The 26,536-nt window shown below is 41.9% G+C and overlaps 2 pseudogenes; both read right to left on the bottom strand.

Annotated features, from left to right (window-relative positions):
• Positions 1 to 3,608: 3,608 nt before the first annotated feature.
• On the bottom strand, positions 3,609 to 4,314 carry LOC101697139 (CD63 antigen pseudogene; annotated as a pseudogene).
• A 14,575-nt stretch (positions 4,315 to 18,889) lies between these two features.
• LOC147826361 (la-related protein 1 pseudogene) lies at positions 18,890 to 21,838 on the bottom strand (annotated as a pseudogene).
• Between the last annotated feature and the right edge of the window lie 4,698 nt (positions 21,839 to 26,536).

Raw genomic sequence — 26,536 nt, 5'->3', positions numbered from 1 at the left:
TTGGTACATTGTAGGTATACAACACAATTACATTTCTGATTGGGAATTGTACCTTTACATAATGCATCTTGGTTCTTATTTTTTCCCCATTCCTAGCCCTCCCTTCACCCCCTCCACCCTTCCCTATTTACAAAGACTTTATTTCCATTTTTTCCATTTCTCATCATTTTTCCTTTCCCTTCTTTCCTTTCTCCTGCCCCTCCCACTACCCCTACCCCTTTGGACCTTTTCTTCCTATTTTACATTATCAATTATTCATTCTAATCATTGGTACATTTTAGGTATACAATATAATGACATTCATCATTGGAAATTTGCACCTTTACATAGTCTCTCTTAGTTCTTATTTTTCACCCTTGCCCAGCCCTCCCTTCAACCCCTCCAGTCCTCCCTATTTACAAAGATTTTGTTCCTATTTTTCCATTTTCTCATATTAATCCCATTCCCTTCTATCCTTTCCCCTAGCCCTCCCACTTCCTTCCCCTTTGCCCCCTTTCTTCCTATTTCACATTACCTATTATACATTTAGTCCTCATTTACACTTTTAGTTTCTCACACCAGAGAAACTATTCGATATTTACACATGTGTGTCCTATTTATTTCACTTAAGAGTATTGCCTCAATGTGCATCCACTCCACCAAAAGTCTTCTAGACTTAATAACCAAATTCAGTCAAGTAGCTGGTTACAAGGTCAACACACAAAAATCAATAGCTTTCCTCTACACCAATGACAGACTCACTGAGAGAGAAATAGGGCAAATAATTCCTTTCACAATAGCATCCAAAAAACTGAAATGCCTAGGAATCATCCTAACAAAAGAAATCAAAGACCTCTTCTCTGAAAACTATGGCACTCTGAAAAGAGAGATTGAAGATGATATCAGAAAATGGACAGACATCCCCTGCTCCTGGGTAGGAAGGATTAATATAGTGAAAATGGCCATCCTTCCAAAACTGCTATATAGATTCAATGCAATTCCAATTGAGATCCCAGCAGCATACTTCATAGACCTTGAGAAAACAATCCAAAAATTCATTTGGAGCAAGAAGAGACCCAGAATAGCAAAAGCAATTCTAGGTAACAGAGACATGGTAGGGGGTATCACAATCCCCAACCTGCAACTCTACTACAAAGCTACTGTGATAAAAACATCATGGTAATGGCAAAGAAACAGACCTGAGGACCAGTGGAACAGATTAGAAGATGCAGAAACAACACCAGACACACTCAGCCATCTCATCTTTGATAAAGGAGCCAAACACCCTCACTGGAGGAAAGATAGCCTCTTTAAGAAATGGTGCTGGAAAAATTGGGCTTCAACTTGCCAAAGATTAAAACTAGACCTATATCTCTCACCATGCACTAAACTAAAATCAAAATGGATTCAAGATCTAAATATTAAAATAGAAACTCTGAACCAGTTGGAACAGAGGTTAGGTAGAACCCTTGAAGACATTGGTGTAGGAAAATATTTTATGAATAAAACCTCAGTTGCCTGTGAACTAGCACAAACAATCAACAAATGGGATCTCTTATTAAAAAGCTTCTGCACAGCAAGAGAAACCACCAGCAGTGTGAAGAGACAACCCACAATGTGGGAAAAAATCTTCACCTGCTCTTCCTCAGACAAAGGTCTACTATCTCGAATCTATAAAGAACTTAAAAAGATCAGACCTCCCAAATTTAAAGACAAAATCCAAAAATGGGCAACTGAAATGAACAGACATTTCTCAGACAAAGAAGTAGAAATAGCAAATAAATACATGAAAAAATGTTCAACATCACTGGTCATTCGAGAGATGCAAATGAAAACAATGCTGAGATTCCACTTCACTCCAGAAAGAATAGCTGCTATCATGAAATCAACCAATAACAAATGCTGGCGGGGCTGTGGGGAAAGAGGAACCCTGCTCCACTGCTGGTGGGAGTGTAAACTGGTGCAACCACTGTGGAAATCAGTATGGAGATACCTCAAAGAACTAGGACTGAAAGTCCCATTTGACCCCGCTATTCCACTACTGGGGATCTTCCCCAAAGAATTAAAAGAATCATCCCACAGTGATATATGTGCACCCATGTTCATAGCAGCGCTGTTTGTAATAGCTAAAACTTGGAAACAGCCCAAATGCCCATCAACTGGAGACTGGATAAAGAAAATGTGGTTTTTTAATAAAATGGAGTACTATTCAGCCATAAAAAATGAGAAATTAGAGACATTTATAGCTAAGTGGATGTATCTTTAATATTGAATCCTTTTATCTGGGTAGAATTTGTTTTGTTTTGGACATAACTGAATGATATACTATAATTTTCAGAGAAAGATATCTATTTCTCCTCATTGACATACTACGCTCATTTTGTGAAATGCTAAGGCCAATTCACAGAGTTACAGGGTTCTAATTCTATACTTTGTTTTTAGTTCTCCAGAGCAAAGACAGTAAGTTTTCAGGGAGAGAGGAGACCAGAAAAATCCAGCATATTTGAAAGTACATCTTGAGGGACTGGCAGAGTGAGAAAGCTAAGTGTTATTCACTTAGACCACTGAGAGCCCAAAAAAAAAAAAAGATACCAAAATGGAAATTGGTGAGGGATGGAAGCAAAGTCCCTAGAAACAGCTTCTCCTACTGCACAGTTTTCTCTCTCAGACAAGAGGCAAGGTTTTTTTTTCTTTTTCTTGACCTCTCACTCTGACCTTTTATGTAAACATAACTATTCCAAAAGCATTAACAGTCTGTTAAGTACAATTGTTGTCACATCTGCTGAATATTACCAGAACCGAGCCCCTACTGTTTTGACTGGAGAATCTCAGGTTTTCCGGGTAATTCTTCTCTGAGCCCTCGTCTTAACCCACTGAGTCTTGCTGTAACAAAATGCCTGACACTTCATAATGAATCAAGATAGGAAGTTTGTTGAGCTCATAATTCTGCTGGCTGGAAAGTCCAAACAGCATAACCAGTCTAGTACTGGCTCCATAGCCATGACAAAACAAGTTAGATCACATCATAGGGCAGGAGCACCTTTGAGAGCAGCAGGCAGCAGCACATGCAGAAGGACTTTTGTGCCAGAGATACACAAAGGAAAAGAGCTAACCTTTAAAACAACCTGCTTCTAAGGGAACCAATCCAGTTCTGTGAAAGCAAGAACTCACTCCTAGAAGACAAGGATAAATCTGCATGAAGGACACCATCCTACTCTACCAAATTTCCAGCACATGAAGTTTGAGGGACAAACCATACTCAAACCATAGCCACCCTGACTCCATAAACCCACTTCGTGAGCTCTTTAGAACTATGTAGGATAGTCAGAAAATCCACACATGTTCTTGCAATCCAAGGAAAGCTGGACAAATGTGACTGTAGCTTAGACATCTAGTCCCCATCTTTTAAATTTTTCATAGCTAGAATAATTATTTTAAGCTGCTATAATATAACGATGCCTCCTAGAACACAAAATCAATGATCTAACTGTAAAGCGTATTCAAATATTCATTTAGATTTCCTCTGGCACATAAGAATATAATTTAAATTTTTTTTTTTTGGTCTGAAAAAATAATCCGTTTAATTGATAAACCCAGGGGATACTACTACTCCCCAAGATGAGGGCCCAATAAGACCAGACCCCCTATATCACTTCATAGCCACTTCAGATACTCTTCACAAGGCAGCAGGCAAAGACAATTCCCAGGACCTCAACAAAAGCAATGCCCAGGGCTGCTGCGGCCACCAACAGCACATTTTTTCTCAGCCAATTCCCAATCTTCTCCAAGCAGCCCTTAGTGTAGATAGGATGCTCCTTGGTGTCACTGCCACAGTCCTTGGTGTTGTTGACACAACAGGAGTCAGGAACTTGGCCCTCACCCATGCCAGGGATGTTCTCCCAATCTGTGAAGTTAGCAGCCCCACAGCACTCAAATTGTGTCTGCAACTTGTCCAGAAATGCAGTTGTATCATTGTTTTTGAGGTAATTCTCCATCTGCTGTCAGAAGTCTTTATTAAATTCTGCTCTCACCTTGTCTCTAAAAACATAGCCAGTGATGGCTCAGGCAACCTCCACGAGCAAGATAAGAGACAGGAACATGGCAAAGGTGATCATGAGACAGTAGTTCTCCTTGCATGTCCCATAGCAGCCCACAAAGGCCACCGGGAAGAGGAAGGCCCCCACTGCAATGATGATCACAGACAGCAGGCTGTCAGTAGCCCCGTGGCTCATGGTCCCACTCAGGATAGGCTTGACCACTATCCCCACAGCAATTAAGCCCACTGCACAGGCACAAAACACCAGCAGGAAGTTTTAGAGTAAGAACTTGGCACATCTCATTCCTCCTCCCATCGCCATGGCTGCTGGGCCTGGGCCGGGGGAGAGAGGCGGGAGGGAATTTAAATTCTTTCCCTAGGAACTGTACACACAAAAATATTTTATTTTTAATCACAAACTTTATAAACAATAATAAAGCCTAAATAAGCAATGGAATGGAATCAAAAACATTTTCAATGACATGGCAACACTTCCTCCCTACTTTCCTGTCTTTTATACTTAGAATGAAACAGTGGTGCTGTAGCTGAGTTAACAGGAAAATGCCCTAAGTTCCCTCATTTAAAAGAATCCATTTTATTTTCTTTACTTTTCCCATGAAGCAAATAACTATAGATTAATTCACAAGCAATTTAGTAATGATAGACAACACATAAGGACAGAAATAGGAGCAGAGGAGATTCATATATATATATATACATCTTCAACCCAAACATCACATTCATTGGGCTGTTTATTGATGAGACTGTGGAAATGACAAAAATAAAGAAACTGTAGAGAATAAATAAAGCATAGAATTTCCAAAACGGTCAAGTGGGTTCTCTAGGTATTATTTATTTTGGTGTCCCTGTAGCATTCCTTTGTCTGACTATAAATCTTTCTATTAGTCTAGGACATTTTGTGCCTGGGGTGTGTATCCTGTTTCCTTAAGACATGAAAGAAATAAAACACCTAACAGTCAAGAGTATGAGTAAAACTGTGCCATCACTAGTAAAAGAGAACAGTGCTAGGACATATGAGGACCCAAAGGAGGTCCTTATCCAAAATACTGTAGACCTAAAGAAAAATAAATGATTTGGAAAAAACCTCCACAAAAATAAATTTGATTGTCTTACACTTACTCTTCAAATATCCTCATGTTTATGTAGGAAAAGGAAACCACTGAGACTCCTGTTCTGTCTTCCTCAGTTTCCTTTGATTGCTTAGAAAGACACACATGTCCTCCCAGGACAATGGAATTTTTTTGTGAGAGGAGGCTTGGGTAGAACTGAAGCTGAAAGGTACAGTATCACAGTCAGAGAGCTCAGTCCTCCATTAACAAACTAGCCTCTGCTTATTACAGGTGAGTGGAAATGCCAAGGCCTTAGATAATCAAAATACGTAGACGTCAAAAGCTGAAGTCTTAAAAGAGGGCAATCTTGCCTTATTGGTCTGCACATAGTTTTTCTTCATCTCAAAGTTTTGGCTTTCTGCTGACATTGACTTCTGAGTATTTTCAGCTTAGACCTCTCCTACCTGTTTTGTTACACAATCTTAACCTACATCCTTTAGCCTTTGCCTCATTGTTATCTGCCTCAATCTCTTCGTATTTTCTAGATTCAGAGTTCAGAAGAGGAAAATTCACCAGTCCATATCTCTTTCATGCCTTGTCATGAACCAGGTTAAAATGTGGCTGCCTTTGGCTCTTATTTTCCCCCTGGGCCCAATCAGTTATGGAAAGTTTGAAGGCATGCTTCAAAACATGGTTGTTTTGGCAGCTGGGGATGTGGATAAGGGAGTAGCTATGTGAGGAGGCCTGTGGCAGGCCACATTTTTAAGAGCTCCAGAGTACTGCCCACCCTCCCCATCTCATCTGATAAATGTGAGAGCTGTGAGCACTCCCAAGACATTTATGTATTTTGACTATTTGTGATGGTTTATCTGATCGTGCCTATTTGAGGTTCTATATGTGTCACTTATCAGTATGTTAAATTCTTTTCCTGCATTCGAAAAGTTTTCTGCTCTTATTTCTGTAAATAGATTTTTTACGCCATTTGTGCTGCTTTCTGATTTTTAACTAATAATCAAATAATCTTAGATTAGTCTTCTTTGCATCATATAGCAACTGTTGGATCCATTCTTCATGTTCTCCTGTTTTTTGAAGGTATCTCTCAATAATTGGTCACCACCAACGGTCTTGTTTTCTAGTTCTGATACTGTCCTCACAATGGGTGCTTCTAATGATCATGCTTTCAATAGAATTTTTAATCTTCTGAGTTTCTGTTTTATAACACTTCATGGATTCTACTTCTTTTCTGTACTGGACATTCATGTTTTGTATCACTATGTTTAGCTCAGCTAGCTTTTTATTAGTGTCTCCTGTAGACTCACTGATCATTTTGTTTATTAGGTCTATTATTGGCATAGTTATATCTTCTTTGAACTTGCCAAGCTACTTATTGTTCTGTTTTTCAATCTCCTTTTTTTATCTGTTTGAATAATTCAACTGTATGGCTTTTGATTTCCTCTCCCTTAATGCCCCATAGATCAGCTTTGGGACAGTTGGAAGTTTTTGGAGGCGTTTTGTTGCCGTGTCTTCTCATGTTTATATTTTTTGTTTGCTTTTTGTGCTGAGGTTTGCCAGCTGATTATATATTATATATAGTATAGTATAGACTTTGTTGATAGTATGGCGATCTTTTTAATTAGTATCTGCTAATTAGTATCTGTGCATGGCTAACTATAGCCATTTGCCTCTGTCTCATAATACCACCACCTCCATTTATTTGGAAGGGGAGATGGCAATGTACTTGGCTCATTAACCAGTTCTCTTGGAACAGTATCATTAATGATACCAAAGCAATCTAGATATTGGCACACAATATCATTTTTTAGCAACAGCTATGTCACCTTGGCTATACTAATAAAATCAGCAACAATAATAGTGTCAAAGACAAATTGAGTATTAACATATCTTAACCAATAATGTACTACCCTCTATGATAGAAAAGAGATCTCTAATTATAGTATAAATACTAAGAAAAACCAAATATTGACCTACAGTAAATATCTACTAAATGAAACAACTTTACCTCCATTAACGATAGAACAGCACTCAACAATAATAACATAGATTTAACTATCTAAAGATTCATTAAGCTTAATGGTTGTACTAGTAATTACAGAGGATTAGGGAACAGGATAATAAAAAAGTAGAATTTGAAATATTAATCATTGGAAAATGGGAAGAAGGAGATAAAAATGAGAGGGGATCCTATTGAGGAGTAAAAGAAAATGAATAGTACTAGATAACAGTGACAGAAAAGAACAAATTAGAAAAAGAAGAAACAAGGAAAAAAGAAAAATGTTTTAAAGGTTGAAAGGAGAAAATAAAAAAGAAACGAAAACCTGAATAACATCCCCCCCCAAAAAATATAATGTAGGAGAACAAAAGATAAAAAGAAAAAAAAATTCATTAAAAAATATCTTCTGTGTTTTTGAATGAGTGGTTTCTTTCCAGGATTTGCCATCTTGAGATATAGCAAGTCATAATTTTCTCCACCTAGATTGATGGCCTGTGTATTTGTGAGGTTCCCTCACTGCTCCATTGTCTTCTCTGTCTGTACATGCCACATGATGGCAACCATTCAAGCCAAGGCCTATTCTTGCTCATGTCGGTAGATGAGAAAAAGCAATCAGCCCTCTGGTTTCTGCTGGATGTAGCCTGTGAGGTAGGGGTTCAAGTAGACTGTGGGACTTTTGCCAACATTTTCAGATCCAGCCTCCTCTGAAAGCCACACTTACTAGGTTTGGTTTCTCACTACAGCAGTCATGCTCTTTGTCATTCCCAGCCTGAGCTTAAACCTCTCAGGCAATCTATGTCTACCCTGTACCTTCTCTGCAACTGTCTTCTTCGACTCTCTCTCTCTCTCACAGTCGCTGTGGGAGCAAAACACTGGAAGCCCTAAAGTAGAGCTGTTTTATAGTTGTTCTGAGGCTCAATTTTATACAATCAACCCTCTCCCAAATAGATGCCTGATTAAACTCTCTCTGGCAATATGGAAGACACTGCACTGGGTTTCTTCTCCAGTCTAGCCTGCCATAAAGGGACCACTTTCAAAATAAAATCCAACACTGTTTTTGTACTTTACAATGGATATGGGCTTTTCCTGGGGCTGCTGACCAGGTCCATACTTTCTTCCTGGGCTTACCTTCTCTTTCCAGGTGTTGGCCTCATCCACAATCAGGTCAGTCACTTGGCAGGTGCCTCTGCTTCCCCATACTGAGGGGAAACAAAATGTAGAGCCAGATCAGAGTTTACAAATAGCCAAAGACAAGGTGTGGAATCCACGGGCATGGAGTTGGTTGGAGGCAAACACATGCAGGGAAAGGTGGCTGCCATGTTTTTCAGGCCATGCTGGGTGTGGCAGCTGCTCTGTGGTAGTTTTTTAAGAAACATAGTAAATACATATCAACTTAGTGATTTAATGAAAAACACTTGTTTTAAAATCTAATCTGTAGTGTGATAGAAACAAAAATATGTAGAAAAAAATGTCTAGCTATTCACTATCTTCACCCATACTGGCTTCCAAGGAGAAATTATTGCATTTTTATTTAGATATAAATTAAGGAAATATATTATTCTTCAAGTAAGTCAAAATTGGTTTCCCTAGAGGCTTCAGTCTAGTATTTTTACATATTTTTACTTTCTAAGTTTCTGGCATTTAATCTCATTTCCAATTATTAATATTGTTCTAAATGAAATAAATAAGTATGCTTAAAAGCACTTATAAATACATTCCTAAGTGAAAACCAAAATTCTAGCCAATGAATCTTTTTCATTGAAGGAATGCCCTCAATTTTCCTCTATTCAAGGTGATATAAAATCATTTTATTTATTTATTTTATTTTTTGTTTACTTATGAAATAGCCCTTGTTATTATTACTGTCTACTAATATGACTATTTTAGATATTGAAAATAGTACATGGAGCAACTGTGATGAGGTCCAAACATTTATGTAGCTTCCATATTTAGTTTTAAATAGGGCAACATCAAAAACAAAACAATGTGAACTTAATATATATTATGAGAAACTGAAAACTAAATGTAATTGTTGAAAGATGTAAAGCTGACCCTGATTTGCAGTCTTCAAATCATCCCATATCTCAGTACTTTTAAAAATATAAAATTGACAGTTACATATATTTGAATTGTACAGTTCTGAGGACCTATCATTATAAGACAAATATTGTCATTAATAATATTAATGGCAGAAGAAATCTTGGGAACATTGAAATTGCAAAAACTGTTTTAACTATTGCTTATACACTCATGGGCTAGGACTGAGTCATCATAATTGTCCTGCACATATAATCCTAATTTGGGGATAAGTGATGTTGTAGCTAAGAAATGGTAGCCACAAAGTATGGTATTTGCTAGGCTGAGTGCTTTGAACTTCAAAGCACTCTCAGAACCAAGGTCTGTCTGACTTTCTCCTGTCCAATATTTGTCTTTGTTTCCTGAAGCTCAGGGAACTTCTCTCTCTAAAGTTTCCCTTTTCTGCCTAAGGAAAGTTCCACTATAAAGAATGTGATTGTGAGCCCTTCTCCCTGGACTGTATTAACCAGTGAAGATTAATCCCCAAAGTGAGAGAGGGCACTAAAGGTCTCTATGCCCATGACCCCACAACAGGACAAACTTCTCACTTATTTTTCTGAAGACTGCTACTCAGAGAATTTATTGCAGGCAAAAAAATTTCTTTGGCTGTAGTATATAGTTCCTCCACTCACCTTCCTGTACCTTGTCATCACTGCTCTCTAAGAAACCCTACCCAAATCTCCTGTATCTGTTGCTCAAATGCTATGTATGAGTCAATCACCCAGCCTTTCTCTGCATTCAGTATTTTGGGTGGCTGTATGCACGTATATAATAAATTTGTGTGCCTCTTTTTCTGTTAATCTGTCTGTTGTCAGTCTATTTCCATAGAATTAATTATGGAAACATCGGAGACCAGAGGAGAACTGAAGCCTAATGTGCCTCCTCTGTGAGCACAAAGGAGAAAGGCTGCATTCAGGGATGACTGCGTATCATAGGGTCTAAGGAAAAGTTGGGACACCTGAGGTCAAATTGTCTACCAGAGTATGTTCTAGTGGCTATTGGAAGGCAGATGAATCTTGTTATTTTGATTGCTTGTGCCCTTATTTGGGTGAATAAAGGCAAGATGAACCAGCCTTGGTGGGATAGGGGCGTGGTTGTGGCCTACTAAAATGCAAGGGCCCCCTGGCTTCCTGCATACATAAAGCTGACTTGGTGTCTCTGTCTTTCATCCTAGTTTGCCCTGGGGTCATGGAGAACAAAGTAGCTCATCTAGGTCCCAGAATAAGGCCGGCTGGGTGGATAGGATACAGGTAGCACCTCAAGGGCTCTTGGGCTCCACTACAGAAACTCAGAGGGCATAGGTGACATTTCTTTTTGTCTCATTGGGGAGTAAGTACTCTGCTGGAATGGCAATGAACAGAAAGAGGAAATGAAGATGAAACAAAGAGGAAAATACCAGTTAATTTTCTATGACAATTAATGAGACCTGTGAGGTGTTTGATTTGTTCTATATTTAGTATAAGGAGGGTTTTGATATGAGAGCTATAGAAAACAGTTTTGAAGTACCATGCATGAATGGAGAGGCTAGGTAGCTAAGATATGGTAGAAAGGCAGTGATGCTAGGTTGAGTTAAAGTGGTAGGGCCTACTTAGATTTGAGGATCAGTCTTTGTATTACGCTACCAAAACAAAGTTCCTCAGATTTGATGACTTTAACAACAGGGATTTTATTTTCTCAGAGTTCTAGAGGTTTGAGGCCCCAAATCAAGATTTTTATAAGTTTGGCTCCTTTTGAGAGTTGAGAGGCAATGCTGGTTCTAGACAAATCTTCTGTTTTGAATTGATTATTTTCTTTGTCCTCACTTCTTCCCTTTATTATTCCACAGACAGATATGTCTCAGTTTACTTTTCCTGTTCAGATATCAATCATGCTTGATTTTGTTGCCAAATGTCTGGGCAACAAGCTTTCTCCTCCTTAAAGTTCATTTTCAATGAACTTGGCTTTCTTGAGATTATTAGAACAGGTTTGTCTGTGCTTCAAGAACATATAGTTTATGCTTTTAAGATTATCATCCTAGTCTATATTCTCAGCTCTATATCATACCTTCTTTATGTCTTTCCCATCTGAACAAATTACTTACCTAGAAAAAAACACATTCTTCCTCTAAGTCCAATCCTCTTTCACAGATTTGCCTGGTTTTCACCTTTATCCCGGGACTTTCTCAGAACCGTAAAAGAAGCAAATCTGTGTGTTGGAAGCTTCATGTGGAGTAGAAAAATGATAGACATTCAAATGAGTGGCTTGGGCTTTTTGCCTGGTTTGTCACTCACTAGCCATGGACCTTTGAGTAGTTCAGCCACTCTGAACATCAGAGTAGCTATAACAGATTGCAAAGTAATATGCATTGCCTGTAGTTATGCCAAAGATAAAGTTAAATGTTATAGATTACAGGCCTAACATAGGCTCTGGCACATACTAGATGCTCAGATAATTTGCTTCCTGATTTTCTGCACTGTTCCCATTTTGTACAGTTATCATGTGCATACTCATATGCTTCTCTTATAGTCATTATCATTTTATTTTGCCTTATAATTATATGTTTGTAGGTATGAGATAGTCATATAAGCAATAATCACTATTCTGGCTTCCCAGTTAACATATAAAATCATGCCAAGCCAAGTGGAAAGGTAAAGGAATGGACATTGTGTTTCATCTCATTCCCAATATTCTATTTGTATTCTCATAAATTTCTATTCAGAAGCAAAAGTGTAAAATCCAGTTAGGTTATATTAAAGAGGATAGAAGACCAGGATCATATTCAACCTGAATTATTTATCTCTGGAAAAATTGGAAACTGATATATCTGGTTATTTTTCGTGATAGTTAGATTCAGTCTTTTAAGTATAGAAAAGTTAGATGAACACCCATATGATACTGAAATTTTATCACAAGGTATTTACCATTCAGTGTCTATTCCGCATGCCAGTCACTACTTTCCTCTGTTACCACAGAGGCACAGAGGGAAGCAGTCCACTCTATACAACCTGGGCATCAGCACAAGATCCTTAAATTATATATAGTGTGACTAATTGTTAAAGTTCTTTATAAACATCAGCTAATTAGTTAATCAATAATACTTAAGTGGCCTTCTTTCCCACCACAGCCCCTCCCATGACTTTATTTTGTGTTTTTATTAGGCAGGATTTCAAGTGCCTGTGCCACTACCACATTAAGTCTATTAATGGTAGTCATAAGTCAGAGCAAGCAAAGGGATTAACTCAGAGCCCCAGAAGCAATTAATATAGCCCTTAAAGTCTTGGACTGATGAATATACCAGGAACAGCATCCTGCTAAAATGGACATGCAGGTATGTCTTAGAGTTTAGATCCATCTGGAGGCTTAATTTCTTTGTAGTGGGGACTGGAGGATGCTCTCAAATTCAGCATTAACATATGCCAGCAGAAGAGAAACATATGAAAAAAATTTTAAGGAAAACACAGATAACCGTTACTGCATTGCTTGCTTAAACTCAAAAAAAGTTAATTATTTCATTTTTAACAGGAACTTCTAGACAGACTAAGCTAAGTCTAGACAGACTTAGCTAAGATCTCATGCAGAAACTTGGAAAACCAGGTCTTTTTTTAAAGTAGAGGTGATTCTGCAAAGTAGTTAAAATATCTTGCTCTGTAATCAGCAAAATCAGGATTCAAATTTATATTCTAATAGTTAATAGTTATAAAACCTGGGGCAAGTTACAAATGTCTGCAGTGCTTGGTTACCTCATCTGTAAAAGAAGAATGATATTGCCTGTGTTACAGAACTGTATTGTGAGAATTTCATGTGATAATTTGGAATTTGAATAATGAAATGATGGATACACAGTCCAATTCCTAATGTATGGTAAATAACCACTAAATTTTGGCCATTATTGTTTCTAGAGGATAGTTTTTACATTGGTTATTCATCAAATTACTCCTGAAAATTTAATATTAATGGAAGAGCAGGGAAAAAAAGAATTAAAAGCTAAAGTTGGAGGGAAAAAGTTATTATTAGGGTTGCTAAATCTACTTCAGGACACTTTGGGTTTGCCACTTCACAACTACCCTCCATGATTACCTGTCCTTCTCTTTGTTTATTATGTTAAAATGTATAATAAGTATTTGATGAGATAAAAGAGAAAAGAATTTTCTCCTTTATCGTGATGGAGTTGAGCTGATCCAGCTTAGATTTTGTGTCTTCAGAAAGGGTAGAACAAGCTAAGAACCTAGTCTTTCTAATAGCATCTTCAAGGTTTTCTCAGGAATAATGGAAATGATCAGAGTGTGATCAATCTGAATCAAAAGCAGTGGGCAAGAAAACCCATTGCTGTGTGAAGTATAAACCTTTTAGTAACTGTGCCAACAACATAACCCCGGATGGAATTACAGGACCTGAAGAGACCTTACAGGAGAGGACCTCATTCATAGCAACGCTTATTCACCATGCACTAACAAAGCATTCCAATATTTCAACATTGGTATGGCCATTCTGTGGCATACCATTGAATGTCAGCTTTGCACATCATTTCCCCACCGTTGCTTCTGATCTCCATGCCTCAATTCATAGGAGCTTCACTTCTCTCAGCACAGATTTAAATGATGAATGCAAGTTGGTGTGTTTAGAGCTCCACAGAAAAGAATATAAGATGATAATTAAGAATTAGAGTTCTGGAGCTAGGATGACCTAGGTTAGAGTCCTGTCAATTAATAGATATATGACATTTGGTGAGTCATCTACACTCTCCAAAGCTCACTCATTCATTAATATATGCATTTATTTGATAGATGTCTTTTGAGCAGAGAGTGGTGCATGCTATTGAAGTTTCTCTTAAAATTTTATTTCATTAATACATACGTGTAGTACATAATATTTACATCCATTGCAGGAAGTTAATACATATGTACAATACATTTTAATTTCTTCTTTCATCCACTCCCCCTTCCCTCTTTCCCACACACCCATCTTTGTGTTCCCTGGCTTTTTTATATATATATTTGCAGTACATAATGTTTACATTTTTTGTGTGGAGTTGGTACATGTACATAACACTGACATTTCTTCCTCCAAGCTTAACATTCTAGTGGGACAGATATTATATTAAAAGAAATCACTTAACAATATGATTGTACATGAAGATACATATTATTAAGGAAATATTAAATAAAAGGAATAGATGGAGAGATATCATTTAGAAAGGTGGTTAGGAAAGAATTGTTCATGTGTATAATATTTTAGCTGATATCTGGATAAAAAGAAGGACCTAGTTGAGAGCTGGCCAACCTCTGTTAAGTGGACACCAACGCCCCCGCCCAGAGCTGGCCACTCAGGCCTCGAGGTAGTATCTGAATCCACACTGCAGAGGCACTGAAGGGCAATAAAAGCCACTATTATGAGCTCCAGAAGACAGACCAGAAGTGAATAACAGAGAGAGGGCCTCTCTGAGGCTCCTCAATGAAAATTGAACCCTACTAGGAAAGTGAAGAAAATCTCTACAAGAAAGGTACAAGGGACCTCTGTGATTGGTAAGTCAGTGGGATCAGCAACTCCTGTAGAAACCCAGGCTCACTTGGGGGAAGGACAGTTGGATCCTGCAGTAGAACCTTGCAGAGTTCAATCCTTCAAGAGGTCAGGGACCTAAACTTGTGCCTTGGAGCCAGAAGTCAGCCTGAATCTCAGTGAACTACAGCTGGCTTATAGAGACTAATGGACTTAGATCTGTGCACTGCTGCCCAAGTTATCTACCAGGACAACAGAGACATACCCTGAAGGAGGCCTTTTTTTTCATTTCTTTTTCTCTCTGTCTCTCTTCTTATTCTCCATTTCTCTCCCTTCTTGTTACTGTTCCTGTACTATTTTTGGATTGTTTTTCTCTCTCTTCCCTTCTCTCAACTGTCACTATTCTCTTTTTTTTTGGTACCAGGGATCAAACTCAGGTTCTTGTGCTTGCACAGCAGGCGGCGAAACCACTGAGCTAAATCCCCGGCCCGACTGTCACTATTCTTACAAGAAGGTGAATACAGTTATTAGCTTCCCTATGGCTGTTAGTTTGTTCTACTCTTGTCTATGTTCCTTTGCTCTGTCTTTTCCTCTTGTCTTCAACAGTCTCCCAAAATTTGCGTGATCTTCCCTATGTCCTCTAACCTCACTTCTAACTTTTTCCTCTCCTTCTATCTCTCTATCCCTCCCTCCCCAACCCCTCCTAAATCCTTATCTGGAAGGGTAGATTTGCTATATTGAAGGGTTTGTTTTTACTACAAACATATTTTGGGCTGGTCCTTGACCTTGATCTAGCACACATGGTCAAAGCTGACAGATTAATTCCTAGCACAAATTGTCATTTTTCCAAGCTGTGTTTGATGCTATTTTTTTGCCTTTTCATATTTTTATTTTTATACATTTTTTTGTATTAAAAAGAAAAGCATAATTACCAGAAGTTACAAAGGACTAAAGCAGGACTGGAATAATGAATGAATCACTTCAGCCTGGGAAGCAGATTATCTCAATAATATTAATGTTATCATACAAGCTCATTCAAGTATTTTACATTCTTTTGTCCATTTAAGTGTGATATCCTAGCACATGGTAGAGATAATGTACTGCAAGTGTAAGGTGGGACCTTCTCTGAAAAGCCAGATGACGAGTTTTCCTCTCCAGTGAGAAAAGGGCTGTAAGTTCTGTCTTCTCTGCCTCTGCCATCAACATAGCTGAAGGAGGAAGAGTGGGGTGGGGGAGAATCTAGGGCCCCTTCCCACAAGAGATACTTCGGGGTTCCCATTCAAGAGGGTGCCAGATAACGCAGACCACTCTACCCAAGCTTTTGGCAAAACCTCACCCATCCTAACTACTCATCTTCTTGCCCCTCCTCCCCACTTCAGGACCTTCTGAGCAGCTTACTTTCTCTTCTGTAAATCAATCATCAGGAAAGGAGGAAAGCTACAGAGGAACAAAACAGAAACATTGAACAATTTTGAGGGAGGTTCAGTGCCTCTATCTGAGCCCCAGGGGTCCAGGCTGGGGCAGGGTCGGGAGGCTTTCTCTACTGGTAGTGCATCTGCTCCCAGGTGCAGCAGAGGGCAGGCAAGATCCTGCCCTTTATGAGAGTTGAACCAGCCCTTCTGTGTGACACCCAAGGGTTGCGCTGGCGTGGGCCAGCCTTGGAAGAGTGGAAGGTGCACAGGGGTTTGGGCAGGCTTCTGCTTTGTGTCTCAGGTCTCAGATTGCCCACAGGAAGATGGATAGCGGGTGTGAAGTGGCTAGTCCTGATGCCCCTGCCACTCCTGGCATGCTTGTCACAGATACATTGGTCCTAAATTCAAGTGTCTGCAGAAAGTAAAGATGTAAACTACCCTTTGCAACATTAATTCCTAACATGTTACAAAAAACTTTTTTTAAAAAGCCCCCCTCCCTCCTCAGCCTAAGTTGAGATGAAACCCTCACCTTCTTACCCCAAAGGGGCTTCCTCTTTCGGGTCTGTCCAAGAGGAGCAGGGAGAGCAGAGCAGCCCGGGCCTAGGAGTAAACTAGATGAGAACAGGCTTTTCCCCACCTCCAAGGCTTCCCTGTGCCCCCAAGCCCAGCAGAAGCCAAACGCTGAGGTTTCTGAGGTGCTAGATACAGTATGGGGCTGAGTGACTAGAAGCAAAGCAAGAAGAAATGAAGGGCAGGAAAAGGGGGTACAGGAGTCCAGGGTCTGATACAGGCACCGACCAGACCCATCAAGGAAAGGCATCAAATGCCACCTTCACAGCAGAAACCAGACATTCCTCCTTGGTCTGTGATGACTGGGTCACAGGAACTGAGATGGGCTTCCCATGTACTAAACACTGGGAGGGCAAGGCCAAAAGCAATGAGGCACCCGAGACTGAGGGCAAGCCCTGTTAGGCTGGGATACTGTCTCCTACTCTCAACCTCTTGGCCAGCAGAGGAAGCCACTCAACAGGAGGTTCAAAGACACTGCAATAACTGAGCAACAAGACCACAAACTTCTCCCACTGGAGGTGAATGTGCAGTCATGCCCATACTAAACACATGTCCCAGTCTGTATGGGTCAGTCCTCCATCACCCTCCCTAGCTTCTGATGACAGTAGACTCCAGCCATTCCATTGTCATTCACAGCCCAACTCAGGCAGTCAGTGGCAGGAGAAGAGAAGTCAGGTATACTCTATGTCCACATATACCTTCCTGCCACAGGGCTTCACCAATTGTCAGGATTCCTCCCAGCCCCCAGTTCCTCCTCATCCCTCGTCCCCAGGCAGTCAATTAGAGGGCAGGTAGAGATGGTCTGCAGAGGGGGATGCAAGATGGGGAAACCTCACCAGACCAATGGAGGACAATGACACATTTGTCACCTTTTATGAGACAAAGCCTCCTTGAGGTCTCAGAGATCTTTCAGGACATCATGAGAAATGCAGTTAGGCCTCAGCTGCCAGGTGTTCACCTGTCCCCTCTGGCACTGGGGAAGATGCTCAGGCTGAGGACAAGTGTGTTCCAGATCCAGGCCAACTCCGTTTTCCAACAGTCTGAAGCAAACTTGGCCTTGGGGTTCTGAGGGTAGGATGAAGGGCATCATGGCAGGATGGGGCCTGGCATGAGGCAACAGCAAGCGGAGTGAGGACATGACAGTGGCAGCAGTATACAGACATGGGACGTCAGCTTCAAACGATGCAACAGCAGGGCTATTCTGGGCACGGTTTGGATACGAGTCGCCCCAACTCTCTCGTCTCCAGGCAGGAGGCGCTGTACATGCAACTCAGTCCAGAGGAAGATTCTAGCCAGCCCACGCCAGGCACATCCAGAGAAGGTGGGGCCCTTCGGGTTGGCTCCCCGAGGAAACAGGCATTTGGGTATTACTTCAGATTCCCGCCCCACAGTAAGGCAACTTTTAAAAAAATATTATTTCCAAGAACAAAACAAACAAAAAAATTCTAAGGAGAGGGGAAAGATATCACTTTCTATGGATCAGGAAGGGGTTTTCTGGGTTTTTTGTTTTGTTTTGTTTTAATGGTCAATTTTGTCTTTTTTTTTTTAACTTTTTAAAAAATTTTCCCAAGGATGGAAAGGTCAGAGAAAAATAAAATAAATCATCTTTCAATAGTCTTTTCTGGTATGAGCAGCATTTCTCTGGGCTGGGGAGTAAGGGGAATGGGGAGAATCCTTTGGTTTCCTTCTCCCAGAAGGTGGCAGAAGGGCATGGTGGGGGTGGTGGCGAGAGAACGCGGCTATGGCAAAGCCCAGGTGGTCAAGGGGCTGCTGCTCCTGGGGCTCAGGGTGCTGTCAGCCTTCCACTGGGCCCGGGGCCTGCTGGTGGGCTGCATAGCTGGCTTCAGGGGGAGCAGGAGGAAGGGGGCTGTGGGTGGGGACCAGGGCTGTAGCCTACTGGCCATGGGCAGGGCTGAAGAGTGATTTTGGTAATCCAGACTAACTATCAATAATTTAAAGCTTAATATAATATATATATATATATATATATATATATATATATGAAATCTCCCCCCTCTCCCTCCCCCATAGAAGAAGTCAGGATGGAAGAGTCGCAGAGAGAGGAGAGAAGGGGATGTAGAGGCTCCTGTCCAGGGTACCTCTAACAGCCCAAATGGTGTGTACACTGCTGCTCAGCACAGAGGCCCATCCTATCAACTCCAGGCCTGGCCCTTCTCTGTCCCCTCTCTTGGGACTGGGCATCCCCATGGACCCTTACCCACCCCACCCCTTCCCCCAAACCCCAGGGGCTAAGGGCTTTTCACTTTTCCAAAGTTTGTGTGTCCGAGCACTGGCTTGTCCATTTAGCATCTTCCTGGATGGGCTGGCCAGTCGGTGGTGTAGGGGGTTGGCTGACCACAGCGGCAGGCCTCCTGGAAGACTGAGAGGGGCACCGCTTCCTGCCCTCACCACTGCCACCACCTGCTAGCACTGGATGTCGCTTGTGGTTGCCCTCCTCACCCATGGGGGGATCCACTCGAAAGTCTTCTAGATGTCGGAATTTGCCGAGGTATTCTTGTAGTTTGGGGTCAATGTCCAAATTTTTGGCCTTGGAATATTTCAAGCCCAGAACTTCTCCAATCCATAGAGCCGGCCAGCTTCATAATCCTTCACAGTTTCCTCCTGGAAATCCTTGAATATGTCCAGCCAGAACTTCTTTTCCAGACCATAACTATAGTATCGAAAAAGGCACTCCAAACCATACCTGTAGCCTTCTTTGGCATCCTCCAAAGCCAGCTGCTTGAACTCCTCATACATCTTGTTGAAGTGATCTTGGAGGAAAAAGGACCAGAAGCGGAACAGAGTGTTCATCTCCTGAGACTGGCCAATGCCCAAGCACTTCCGCTCGTTAAGGCAGCGCCTCCGATATTTGTGGTAGACATGTTGTGTGAAGCCATTCTCTTTGAGCAGCTCATGGGAAGGATGCTGGAACTTGGGCAGGGACTGAGGAGTATAGCCATAGCTGCCAATGGCAGGTGTCCCTTCTGAAGGGCTAGAGCTAATGGATGCAGTCCGGGGCCTGTGCTCGCAGGAATCCATCACCCAGCCCACGTGGCTCTCCGAGGGCAGGTTTGAACTGTGTCTTGTCTTCCTTTTTCAAGGCATCTTGGCATCTAGCATCTGTCCTTCTTTTACCACTGGGTAATACCATGATGTCTGGCTAGAGTCTTTGAGCTGTGGGGTCCGGGGTGTGGGGGGGGGGGGTTCTGGCATTGTGGTAGTTTGGCAACTGTGGGACAGTGGGTGGGAGAGAGCAGGCGATGGTGGAGGGCTCAGGAGCACCAAACAGCTTGTGGGCCAGGGCGTCAGTGGGAACTTGCTGGAACCTCAGTGGCCCAGGAGGAACTTCCTGGTTGGGATCCACAGGGGGTTCTGGGGTCAGTGTGTCAAACTGCTCCCAGGTGATCATGTTGATTTTCTTGAAGTTCTCAACTTCTTGCTTGATCTGGGAATATTCAGTTTCAAACTTTTCAGTCCACAGGTCCTGCTTATAGTAGAAGAGGCCATCGTTAATGACCTTGGCCAGCTCGGCACTCATCTTGTCACGGGAGGTATGGTTGCCCATGCAATCCCCTCCCGGGTGCCGGCGCATGTAAGGTGGCATCTGGGTGACAATGAAGATCTTGTTGACATCCCAATCATCAATCTCATAGAGTCCTCATCAGACCAGGCGTTGAAGGTGTTCTTCTGCCCATCCATCTGTTCCATTTCCTCATCAAAGAGGAAGTCTAGTTCTTCTTGCTCCTCCTGATCCTTAGACATCAGCTGCTGGGAGGGAAGGTGCTGAGGCAGAGAGGTCGAGTGGGCAAACCTGGACTCCTCTGACTTCTTGGGCCGTGCTGGGGAAGGTCGAGGCCTCTTCATGACTTCAATCCAGTTCTCAGAATCCAGGTCAGGCAGGCTGGCGGACAGCCCCTTGGGCAGAGTCTTTAGTTTGCCGACCTCCTCTGACTTGGTTGGCACTGGGGTAACTGCATGAGGAGAGCCAGGCGCCAACTCCATCTCCTTCTGGTAGTGCTGGCGGGGAACAAACACAGGGCAGTTGAAAAGCTGGGAAAAATCAGTCTGTGAATAATCCACTATGGGGGTGCCAGGAAGAGGCCATTTCTCAGGCTCTTCCCTCCTTCAGACTTTCTCATCAACGATCTCCACCACCTTGCTGTCCTTTAGGGCCACAAAGATGAGTGAAATGTCAGTAGTGAGGGCCTGCACTTGGTGGAAGGAAGCAATAAGGGTGATGGGAAGGAAACCATTGGCATCCATTTTCTGCCTCAGGACGAAGTCTCGCTCAAAACTGTCCACGCTGAAGTAGTATTCGATCTGATGCTTGATGTAGTCTTTGAGTAGCTCCTGGTCCACACTGCAAAGTTCAGTACTGCTGACATTGTCAAAGTAGTAAGTGATATTGTTCACATACTTGTGGATGCGAGGCCCCTCCATACCATCAAACTTTCAGTAGCCAAACTGGTAGTCAAAATGGGTTCGAGTGCCACCCTGGCTGCGTCCCCGGCCACAACCACGCCCCTATCCACGGCCACGGAAGGAAGCCCGCGCCCCACCAGCCCCATCGCTCTTCACACTCTGTGTCTCATCCTGGTCATGCCAAGCAGGCTCCAGTTTGGTCTCTGGTTGCCAGGCTGGGATGGGGTGGGGGCCACAGACACAGGCATGTAGGTGGCAGGCTCAGACCCTTTGATCTCCCCACGGTTCACAGGTGTATGCCTCAGCTCCTGCGGGAGAGAGGGGCATGAGGCCAGTTTCTCTCTGGGTACTTCGGGCTTCATGTCTAGTTGCAGCGGAACCCACTTGTGTTTGTTCCCTTTCTTTTTCTGCCCACCACACTGACAGTTTTCATCCCCATTCTTCTCTCCGGATTCATCTGATTTGGTTTGGGGGCTCTCCTTACTATCGCTCCCCTCTCCTTTCTCCTGCTTCTTCATGTCCTTCTTGGGTAGCAGCTTACGGGCGGGTTGATGCTTATGAGACTGCAGCTGTACACTCTTGTGGGCTATCTCTCCAGGTGTTGGCCAGTTGATTGCATCTCCACAGTCGCCAACCTTGCTGCCCTGGCGCTGTTTAGGAGCTGCAGCCCTCACCACCTTGGCTGGAGCAGAATGTTCTGGAGGGGACTGTCCATTCACTGAGGCCAGGCCCGGCAGCAGCGCGCTCTTCATCCACAGGCTCACCTTGGGTGGGGGCCCCTTCCAGGAAGTCTTGGCCCCCGGCGCCAGCTCCAGCCACTCCACCGCCCGCTCCCGGCTCGCCGCCGCACTTCTCTCAGTCGCTGCCCGCCGGGCCCTTGGTGCCAGGCGGCTGCAGTGGCCGTGGGCTCTCGCACTCCGGCGGTCGGGTGCCCTCCCAGTGCGAGGGCGGCTGAGGTCTCCGGGTGCTGCCATCCGGCTCCCCCGCCCTGAAGTCATTTGCCCCAGGCTCACCCTTGTCTTAGGGTGCCGGCGGCGGCTTCTTTCTCACCGCCGCCCCCCCCCCGTGCTCTTTGGCCTGCAAGAGCGGGGCACACACACACACACACACACACACACACACCGGCAGCAGCGAGACTCCATCTGAGTGGCCATTTGTGCACCTCCCCCCACCTCCCGAGAAGCCTGGCGCGCCCGAGGCGGCCTCCCTCCCCTCGAATTTGGCTCGCAGAGTGCCCGCGTTGCCTTCCTCCGGGGCGCTGGGCCCCAGTCCCTGCAGAGAAGGGTCCAGGCTCCCGCTAGGCGTGGCCCCCTGGCCAGTTGCCAGCAGCTGCACCGGAGCGCTGAGGCCCAGTGCCGGGGTGGGGGGGGCAAGAGGGCCCCCCAACTCTGCGGTCCAGGCTTCCTCGGTGCAGGTGCCCCCCCTGCCCACTGCTCGAGCGGCGTCCCCACCCCAAGCAGGCTTGCAGGCCTCTCATCCTGGCCCTGCCTCTCCCCCACCCCCGGGGCGTCCCGGGCTTCCTGGCTCGGGCTGCAGCAATATGGACAGACCGGAGAGAGGTGCGGTGAGCGGACCACGCATGGCAGGCAGGGGGCAGGTGTGCCTCTTGAAGTGGCGGGGAGGGGAGGGGACCTGATGCTATTGGTGATGCTGTTTATAGCAATTTGGCTAAGGTGTCCTGTTGATCTAATCAGTTGTCTTCCCTGGTATACTGCAAATGAGATTGCCTAAGAGTCATGACAGACTCAAAGCCTAAAAAGACCAGCTATACCTGGGAGATATCTCTGAGAAGCAATCACACCATAAGGGCTCTAAACACAAGTAATGAAGATACTCACAATAATCAGTATTGAAGTATTAGCCCAGAAATTAAACCAAAAAACACCACCACCAACAAAATTAGAAATGAGAAGACACTTAAGCAAGGCACAAACCCAGACTTCCAGCTAACCAAAGGCAAATTCTGGTGGAAACAAGGTGGAAAAATATGATAATCAACTACCTGGACACGCTGAACTGATAGCACAGGAAGAAACAAAACAGAAGAATTAGGCTCTAGAAAAATTCAAAACAGAAATAATTTCCCAGATAACTTCAGAGATGGTGAGCAGAGTGAAAGACATGATTAGAGTCACCAAAACAGAAACAGATTTAAAAAAAAAAAAAAAAAAAAAAAAAGATGAGCTCAGGACCATGCTGGAAGCCATGAATGCCCAGCATAAGAAAGAAATGGAAACCATGAATGGCCAACATAGGAAAGAAATGAAATCCATAAAAACAGATTCAAACAGATATTCAGGAGATTAAAAAGTTCATTGAAAGTATTTCCAGCAGATTGAGAGAATGTAAAGATAGAATATCAGACATAGAAGGCAAGATTGTGGTTAGTGTCCATGAAAACAGAGATTTCTTAAAAATAGTAAGGGACCACAAGAAATTGATCCAGCAGCTACTAGGTGATGCAAAGAAGAATAACATAAGACTGATAGGAGTCCATGAAAAAGCAGGAGAAAGTACAAATGATATAAAAAAACTGTTCACAGAATTAATGACAGAAAACTTTCAAAACAGAGGAAAAGAATTTGACATACAGATAAGTGAGGCATATAGAGCTCCAACTAGCCATGATCAAAAAAATTGACACCTAGACATATAATAGTCAAGATGCCAGAAACCCAACAGAAGAAAACAATCCTACAAGTGATTAGAGAAAAGAAATAAATCACACACAAAGGAAAGCCCATCAGATTCACAGCAGACTTTTCAACACAAGCACTCAAGTCAAGGAGAACATAGAGTGAAGTATTTCAAGTCCTAATAGAAAATAACCTCCAACCTAGACTGTTATATCCTGCAAAATTATCTTTCAAAATTGATGGGGAAATTGAATACTTCCATGACAAAAAACACCCAAGAAACTTTATGAATAACAAACCAGCATTACACATATTTTGAAACAATATCCTAGAAAAAGACAATGAGGGTCACAACTCCACAAGGACCAGCAGAGCAAAGCCATCAAGCAAAGCAAGAAATTAAAGGGAGGGGGGAAAAATAAAAATAAAAGAGGTAACAACAATAAAATATCATGACAAGGATGAATCAATACATATCAAGTATAACCATCAATGTGAATGGCCTCAATTCGCCAATCAAAAGAAATAGACTGGAAAAATGGATTAAAAAGCAAGATCCAACAATATCCTGTATACAAGAAACACACCTAACTTGAAAAGCAATTCATAGGCTGAAAGTAAAAGTATGGAAAACAACTCTCCATGTGATAGGAACCCGGAAAAAAGCAGGGGTAGCTATTTTATTTGCAGACAAGTTAGATTTCAAACCAAAACTAATTAAGAGGGACAAAAAGGGTCACTACATCCTTGTAAAGGGAACAATCCAAGAAGAGATGACAATCATTAATATATATGCACCAAATACTAGTGCTCACAACTATACAAAACAAATATTAATGGACATGAAAAATCAAATAAGCACTAACACAGTTGTAGTGGGAGACCACAATACTCCACTGTCACAAATAAGCAGATCATCTAGACAGAAAAATCAATCACTAAATAATAGAACTGAACCAAAGTTTTGAACAAATGGACTTAGTAGATGTCTACAGAATGTTGCACCCACAAAATCAGAATATACATTCCTTTTGGCTGCTTATGGGTCATTCTCCAAAATCGATCACATGCTAGTTCATACAACATGTTTAAGTAAATGTAAAGGAATTGAAGTTATCCTCTGAATATTATCAGACCATAGTGCACTAAAATTGGAGATTAATAGCATAAGAAACCACAGGAACCCTACAAACACAAGGAAATTGAATAACAGTCTTCTGAACAACCAATGGGTCACAGAGGAAATTAAAGAAGAAGTTAGACAGTTTCTACAATTAAATGATAATGCCAATACAACATACAGGAATCTATGGGACACAATGAAAGCAGTCTTACGAGGGAAATTCATAGCAGTGAATGTGCATATTTGGAAAACAGAACAAGCCCAATTAAACAACCTGATGCTGAACCTCAAGCTTCTAGAAAAAGAGCAAGACAAACCCAAAGCTCATACAAGGGAGGAAATTATAAAGATCAGAGCAGAAATCAATGCAATGGAGACTAAGAGAACCATACAACATACCAATGAATCGAAGAGTTGGTTTTTCGAAAGAATAAATAAAATCGATAAACCCTTAGCCAATCTTATCAAAAAAAGGAAAGAAAAGGCTTAAATCCATGCAATTAAGAATGAATAAGGAGAAGTCACAACAGATCCAGCAGAAATCCAGAGGATCATCAATACCTACTTTGAGAACCTGTACTCTAATAAAATCAAAAACACAGAAGAAATGTGCAGATTCTTAGATACATTTAAATTACCAAAGTTGATTGAAGAAGATATAAAAATTCTAGACACTCCAATTACAATCAGTGATATTTAAAACATAATTAAAAATTTACCAACAAAGAAAAACCCGGTCCTGATGGCTTCACTGCTGAATTCTACAAGACATTTAGAGAAGAACCATTGCCACTACTCTTTAAACTCTTTAATGAATTTGAAAGGGAAGCAATACTCCCAAATTCATTTCTGGAAGCAAGTGTTACTTTGATTCCAAAATCAGGGAAAACCCAACCAAAATAGAGAACTACAGGCCAATCTCCCTAATGAACATAGATGCAAATATCCTCAATAAGATACCAGCAAACAGAATATAGAGAGTCATAAAGAAGGTCATACACCCTGACCAAGTCGGATTTATCCCAGGGATTCAAGGATGGTTCAATATTTGTAAATCAATAAATGTAATACACTATATTAACAGAGTCAAGGACAAAGACCATATGATCATCTCAATAGATGTAGAAAAAGCATTCAACAAAGTCCAACACCATTCATGATAAAAACCATGCAAAAAAATTGGAATAGACAGTATTTATCTCAACCTGATTAAGGCTGTCTATGAAAAACCAACAGCCAACATCATACTAAATGGTCAAAACTGAAAACTTTCAAACTAAAATCAGGAAAAAGACAAAGATGTCCACTATCACCACTCCTGTTCAATATAGTACTTGAAACATTAGCCTCAGAAATTAGACAAGAGAAAGAAATAAAAGGAATAAAGATAGGAAGGGAAGAAGTTAAACTGTCATTATTTGATGATGATACAATACTCTATTTAAAAGACCCAAAAAATTCTGCCAAAAGACTTCTAGACTTAATTGACAGATTCAGTAGAGTAGCTGTAGACAAGATCAACACTCAAAAATAAATAGCCTTCTTGTACACAAATAACAGACTCACTGAGAGAGAAATTAGAGAAATAATTCCTTTCACAATACCACCCAAAAAGTGAAATATCTAGGAATCAATCTAACAAAGGAAGCAAAAGACCTCTACATTGAAAACTACAGCACTCTGAAGAAGGAGAACAAAGAGGATATAAAAAAATGGAAAGACATCC

Source organism: Heterocephalus glaber, unplaced genomic scaffold (assembly GCF_053883595.1).
Source record: "Heterocephalus glaber isolate CG9 unplaced genomic scaffold, H.glaber_assembly_v1.0 deba00001472, whole genome shotgun sequence".
NCBI classification, from domain to species: Eukaryota; Metazoa; Chordata; class Mammalia; order Rodentia; family Bathyergidae; genus Heterocephalus; species Heterocephalus glaber.
This window is presented reverse-complemented; position numbering and strand designations above follow the sequence as displayed.